The following is a 7,683-nucleotide window of genomic DNA, read 5'->3' as shown; positions in this document are numbered from 1 at the left end:
AAACAGATAAAAGAGCCAATATGTAGGCTCTTTGCCGTCTGCCACCGACGGCAACGGGCTCTTTGCCGTCTGCCGCGGACGGCAAAGAGGGCACGTGGCATCCAGCTGTGCTTCCTGGGAGCTGACCCGTTTGGTCAGTTTGCCTACAGTGGCAGACGGCAAAGACTTTGCCATCAGTGGCAGACGGCAAAGACCTGTCGTTAGCCACTTAATGGACTGACAGCGCAATTATTGCCGTCCGCCTTCTTTGCCGTCTGCCACGCTCTCTTTGCCGTCTGTGGCGGACGGCAAAGACTTTGCCATTAGTAGCAGACGGCAAAGTAGCTGTTTACCGAAGGCTACTTTGCCGGAGCCTTTTGCCGTCCGCGGCTGACGGCAAAGGCCTTTGCCGTCCGCCGTGGCAGACGGCAAAGTAGCTGATTCCTGTAGTGCTTCTTGTGATGCTATATTACCAAGAGGGCCTAGAGATACCTCTCCGTCACACGGGGTGGCCAATCCCAGTCTCGATCCATGCCAACCCAACAAACACCTTCGGAGATACCTATAGATCACCTTAATGATCACCCAGTTACATTGTGACATTTGATGGTACACAAGGCATTCCTCCATAGTCTGGGAGTTGCATGATCTCATGGTCAAAGAAATATGTATTTGACATTAAGAAAGAAGTAGCAATAAACTGAACGATCATATGCTATGCTAATGGTTGGGTCTTGTCCATCACATCATTCTCCTAATGATGTGATCCCATTATCTAATGCCAACTGTTGTCTATGGTTAGGAAACCTTAACCATCTCTAATCAACGAGCTAGTCTAGTAAAGGCTCACTAGGGACACAATATTTGTTTATGTATCAACACATGTATTTAAGTTTTTGTTCAATACAATTCTAGCATGAATAATAAACCTTTCTCATGAATAAGGAAATATAATATAACAACTTTATTATTGCCTCTAGGGCATATTTCCATCACAAACCATCTTTTGATCCATCTTCAGTCGACGTCTTAAACATTCAGCCGGATAGCTATCAAGGTGAGTCTCTGACAAGAACATCACATCAGGATGGGTACTTTGTTGGACGTCCGACAAAGCTCGAACTGCCTTGGCAGTTCCATGCTAAAAGTTTCATTGTTCCAAGAGATCACCCTCGAGGGGCTTCGCCAATCTTAGATCAATTTTAAGACTTCTGTTACTATTCATAGCATGACCATCCAGACCGCTTAACTTCTTTTTGTTTGCATTCTTTTGTAGTGTAACTAAACTTGAGGCGGTCTTGTCCTGATCTCTCTCCTCTTCCTCCTCAAAAAAGGTAACTTTTTCTGCTACTCTTGCTTCTTCCGGGGGCCTATCTAACTTTGTCCTTGCAAAAGGGGTGTTGTTGCAGGAGCAATAGAAGGATTACCAGGATTCTCCCTGTTAGCAGCAATGACGTTGTCATCTGCAGTCCTCTTGCCCAAGATATTTTTTGAACCATTTTCCATTCTCATATCTTGGCTCTTTGTGGTCTGATCAAGCTCCCTGCTACCATCTAGGTCACCGGTGTTTACACCAACATTAAAAACATAGTTGTGCCTCCAACTTACAAGGCCAGCTAAACCATCATATGCATCATCCGACTGAGTTTGTTGCATGTTGTTTCCACGTCCTCCCATAAAGCCTCGTCCAAAACCTCTTCCTGCACCCAGATTTTCATCATCCCCTTTGTCCCTTCGGTTGACGGTGCCGCGGCCACCTCGACCACCCCCTGCCTCGTCTTGAAGCTAAGATGAAACTTCCCCATTCAAACTTGTTCTTATCATGTTCACCTGTTCCACATTCTTTGTGCCAATGCCCCGTTAGGCCACAAGCATTATAGAAGGTTGGCAATTTCTCAAACTTCACCAAATATTTCTCAGTTTCTCCTCCCTTTGTAATACCTACAACTCTGGTCAATTTTTTGTTCACATTAAGTTCACCCTCACCCGGATATATTCACCTATGAACCCGTTTGGCAGCATGACCTGCATTTCTTGCGCCTCACCCACTGGAGAAGCTAGATTCTCTAGAGCTTTCTTGCTTTTCAAAATACCATTTAGTACTTTGTGAATTTAACACCAGGTTTCCAGAGTCTCTAACTTGACTTTCCCAGGGTTTGAGAACCCATCGTACACAACCAAAAGCATCGCCATACCTTGAAAGTCCCACAGTCATTGATGCATTGCTTTATTCCAATCTGCCAAACAGTTAAATTGGATTGAGAACAGATTTGATTTAATCCTTCTCCATACCACTGACTTTGCCGGGTTCCAAGCAGCTCTCATATCTGCAATTAATCGATTCTGACTGAAGCTTTTTGTTGCGAGCAACCGTCGTAGGGCTAGCCACTTGGGATTGATCTCCTCAACATCTATCTCATCTTCCCATAAAAAGTCATCAATCTCCTCATCTTGCAGATTCAATCTCTCCAATAGTTTACCCGTATCCTCCATCCCTTGGTTGCTTAGTGTGCTTCCTTCTCCTGTTTCTGCCATGAGAACAAAGCTCCCAGAAAAACTCTAGATCGCCCGAGATCCCTAAACCCAACCAAGGACAGAGGAGAACCCTGGTATGATACGTCTCCAACATATCTATAATTTTTAGTTGTTCCATGCTATTATTTTATCAATCTTGGATGTTTTATATGCATTATAATGCTATTTTATATCGTTTTTTGGCACTAACCTATTAACCTAGTGCCTAATACGTCTCCAATGTATCTATAATTCTTGATTGTTCCATGGTATTATATTGTCCATCTTGGATGTTTTATATGCATTATTATGCTATTTTATATCATTTTTGGACTAACCAATTAACCTAGTGCCAAGTGCCAGTTGCTATTTTTTCCTTGTTTTTGTCTTTACACAAAATCAATACCAAACGGAATGAAACCTTTTTGCATTTTTTCTTGGACCACAAAACACCTAGGAACCTTCGGGAGGAGCCTAGAAGGGCCACTGATGGGCCACAAGCTCATCAGGCACGCCCTAGGGGGGCGTCCTACAAGCTTGTGGGCCCACCGTGGCACTTCCAACCATAATCTTCGTTCTATAAATACCCAAATATTCCTCGTATACCAGCGGGCACACCAAAAATACTTTTTTGCCGCCGCAAACTTCTGTTCTCGTGAGATCCCATCTTGGGGCCTTTTCCAGCACTCCACTGGAGGGGAATTCAATCACAGAGGGCTTGTACATCAACCTTGCTGCACTTCCAATGATCTGTAAGTAGTTTACCACAGACCTACGGCTCCATAGCTAGTAACTACATGGCTTCTTCTCTCTCTTTGAACTTCAATACAATGTTCTCCTCGATGTTCTTGGAGATCTATTCGATGGAATCTTCTTTTGCTGTGTGTTTGTTGAGATCTGATGAATTGTGGATTTATGATCAGATTATCTATGAATATTATTTGAGTCTTTTCTAAACTCTTTTATGCATGATTAAGATAGCTTTGTATTTCTCTCCGATCTATTGATTTGGTTTGGCCAACTAGATTGATTTTTCTTGCAATGGGAGAGGTGCTTTGTAGTGGGTTCAATCTTGCGGTGTCCTCACCCAGTGACAGAAAGGGTAGCGAGGCACGTATTTGTATTATTGCCACTAAGGATAAAAAGGTGGGCTTTATTCATATTAATTGGATCTATCCTCTACATCATGTCATCTTGCTAAGGCGTTACTCTGTTCTTGTTAACTTAATACACTAGATGCATGTTGGATAGCGGTATCTGTGGATTAATAGTAGATGCAGGCAGGAGTCGGTCTACTTGTCATAGACGCGATGCCTATATTCATGATCATTGCTTGGATATAGTCATAACTTTGCACTTTTCTATCAATTTCTCAACATTAATTTGTTTACCCATCGTATGCGTTCTTTCAAGAGGGAAGACTCTAGTGAAAACTATGGCCCCTGTGTCTATTTTTATCATATTATTTTCAGATCTATAAAATAAAAACACAAAAAATACCTTGCTGCAATTTATTTACCGTTACTTTATTTTGCACTTTTATTTATCTTTTGTACCCAGCTCTATCATATCTCATCCTTCCAAGTGATTGTGAAGGGATTGACAACCCCTTTTTCGCGTTGGTTGCAAGTATTTGTTTGTTTGTATAGGTGCAATCATTGGGGACTTGTTTGTTCTTCCTACTAGATTGATACCTGGTTCTTAACTACGGTAAATACTTATCTCTACTTTGTTGCATCACCCTTTCCTATTCAAGGTAAAAACAAACGCAGGCTCAAGAAGTAGCAGGAAGAATTTCCGGCGCCATTGCCGGGGAGGATCTACATTAAGCTTACCAAGTACCTGTCATAAACTGTCATCTGTTGCACTTATATTATTTGCCATTTGCCTCTCGTTTTCCTCTCTCCCACTTCTAAAACATTTTCAGAAAAACACAAAAATATTTGTCTTTTTATTTGCCTTCATTTCGTTTGTCTTTCCTTTTGCTTTTTGTTTGCTTGTGTGCTAGATTGCTTGCTTTGTCACAATGTCTCAAGAAAATACTAAGTTGTCTGATTTTCCAATACTACTAATAATGGTTTTATTAGTACTCCGATTGCTCCCGCCACTAGTGCAGAATCTTATGAAATTAATGCCGCTTTTTTGAATATTGTTATGAAAGAACAATTTTCTGGTAGTCCTAATGAAGATAATGCATCCCATCTTAATACTTTCGTTGAATTATGTGATATGCAAAAGGAAAAAAGAGATGTGGATAATGATATTGTGAAATTGAAGTTGTTTCCATTCTCACTACGAGATCATGCTAAAACTTGGTGTTCATCCTTGCCTAAAAATAGTATTGGTGTGTAACACTACAAAAAAAAGACACATCCGTGACATTTTGGGCCGAACGAATTTTTTTCCTGTCATACATATGACACTTCTATGACGATAATTGTGACAAAACCCGGTATCATCATAGATGTGGTGGGCTCCTACTTCTATGAAAAAAAATCATGACAGAAAATGGGCTTTTCGTCCTGGGCGGGCCGGAGATGCAGCTGCATGACATTCTTTGGGCCGTCCATGACGGAAAAAACCATGGTAGAAGCGAGGGGGGGGGGATTTCGGGGAGTTGCCGGTTACGGTGGGAGGTTAGGGGCCGAGCGATGCACGTTTCTCTCGTACGTATGCGCGTGTGTGTGCGAGGCGTTGGCTCTAACTGAAGCTGAGCGAGGTGTTGGGCTCTAACTGAACCCGAGCGATTGCACTGAAGGCTACGCGTTACTGAACCCAAGCGATCGATCGATGGCTGTTAACTGAACCCGATGGAGCGATTCCTTCGCTACTACTGCTAACTGAAGCTGATTGATTGGATGAATAGTGAGCATTGCAGGGGGGGGGGCGGATGAATAGTGAGCGGTGGTGTTGCCTCTAGATGAACAGAAACCCGTGGTGTGGAGGGCTGGATGAACAGTAGACGATGGAGGGGTGGCCGTGGAGGGGTGGTTGAACAGGACCCCGTGGTGTGGAGGGCTGGATGAACAATAGACGGTGGAGGGGTTCCCATGGAGGGGTGGTTGAACAGTAGCCGGTGGAGTAGCGCGCGGTGGAGGCTGGATGAACAGGAGCCCGTGGAGGCTGGAGGAGGTCGACGGTAGCCCGTGGAGGCTGGAGGAGGTCGACGGTGGAGATGAATAGTATCCCGTGGATTCCCGTTTTGCGGTACGCCACACCCCTCCCCCCCCCCCCGTTCCGACCGTAGAGCTCCAACACAAGTCCGTTTCGTCCGTTTTGCGGTACGCCACACCCCTCCCGATCAACAGGACCCCCATTTCGACCGTAGGAGGTCCGTTTCCTCCGTTTTGCAGTACGCCAGGCCCCTCCCGATCAACAGGACCCCGTTTCGAATGTGGCCGGTCGAACACAAGGCCGTTTCCTCCGTTGTGCGGCATGCCAGGCCTCGTTTCCATCGCATGTTCCATCCAAGCCCTCCCGATGAACACGACCATGCATTCCGTTCCGACCCAGCTGGTTGGCTCCCCATGAACACGACGACGACGATGTTTCTCCGTTCCGACCCAGCCATGTACGTATGCGCGAGTAGGCGTTAGAGACCCTGCCCGTATGTACGTACGTGGCCGTATTTTCTTTCTTGCACCCTCGCCGCTGTACGTACGTGTACATGCTACGTGCGCGCCTCTACTACGACACGTGCGCGCCTCTACATCGACCAGTATGTACGTACACGTTCGCGACCAGGATGACAACGCTACGTACGCTTCGACCAGGTGGGTCCCGACTGTCAGGCACTTCCTTGCCTGCGAAGATGTAGCTGGTGGGTCCCAGCAGTCAGGGGGGCGAATCGTTTTTTTTTGCCCGGACGCACTTCCTTGCGTGCGAAGGTGTAGCTGCTGGGTCCCAGCAGTCAGGGGGGGCGAATCGTTTTTTTTTGCCCGGACGCACTTCCTTGCGTGCGAAGGTGTAGCTGTTGGGTCCCAGCAGTCAGGGGGCGAATCATTTTTTTTGCCCGGACGCACTTCCTTGCGTGCGAAGGTGTAGCTGGTGGGTCCCAGCAGTCGGGGGGCGAATCATTTTTTTTCGGACGCACTTCCTTGCGTGCGAAGATGTAGCTGGTGGGTCCCAGCAGTCAGGGGGGCGAATCGTTTTTTTTCGGACGCACTTCCTTGCGTGCGAAGATGTAGCTCGTGGGTCCCAGCAGTCAGGGGGCGAATCATTTTTTCGCGAAATACGGTGGCCCGTCCGGTGGGTCCCCGCTGTCAGGTGGAGGAATAATTATTTTGCGCGTAATAAGGAGGCACTTCCTTGCGGCTGCCGTGGACCCAGCTGTCAGCCTCTCCACGTACAGTCCACGTCCGATGGAAGTCGTTCCTTGACCACGTTGACCACGCCGCGCCGAGAGCACCACGGCGGTGGACGACGGCGAGGCCTAGGAAGGGGACGACGCGGAGCCGGGGAAGACGCGGCAGTGGATGCACACGCGGAGAGGAGTACGAGGGTTCACTGGTTCGGCTGCGCTGCCGTCGCCGCAGAATAACAGGGGGTGTGGGTCAGTGGGTGAGTGGAGGGATGGCCTGGCCAGCGGTGGGAGTAGTAGGGGGCGGTGAGGCCTCCGCGGCAGCACAGCCGGCCACGGGAGGCAGGAGCAGGCGGCACGACCGGCGCTGCTTTGGGCGGCTGGAGCAAGAAGACCAGAGGTTGAAGAAGCACGACGGCCGTTGGATGGACATCGTACGGTCACTGCAGCTAGAATCGTTTATATTGACTAAGTTGACAAAGCCCTTGGTACGTCAACTTAGTAGGCCCACAGGTCAGCTTCCGAAACGGTGCGCCCCAGATGTCAGGGGGATGAATCATTTTTTGGGCGGGTGAAGCTAGAATATCCGAGATTGAAGAAGAAGCACGGCATCCGTTGGATGGACATCCAACGGCCACTGCTGCTAGAACCGTGTGTTGACTATAAGTTGACAAAGCCTTGCATACCCGTCAACTCTGTTTTTTTAGGGGACGCGTCAACTTAGTAAGGCCAGAAGTGTGTGGCAGAGAACTTATAGCCCATTTGAGATTTGTAAGAATGTGTAGCCCATTTTTGAATTCTAATGGAATTTACTACAGCCCATTTACAGTTTGTTAAAAGTACAGCCCATTTCAACCAACCGTTCAAAACAGAATTCAATAAAATTTCCC

This window comes from Triticum aestivum, chromosome 3B, assembly GCF_018294505.1.
Source record: "Triticum aestivum cultivar Chinese Spring chromosome 3B, IWGSC CS RefSeq v2.1, whole genome shotgun sequence".
NCBI classification, from domain to species: Eukaryota; Viridiplantae; Streptophyta; class Magnoliopsida; order Poales; family Poaceae; genus Triticum; species Triticum aestivum.
The sequence above is the reverse complement of the archived record's forward strand: the minus strand, read 5'-3'. Positions refer to the sequence as shown.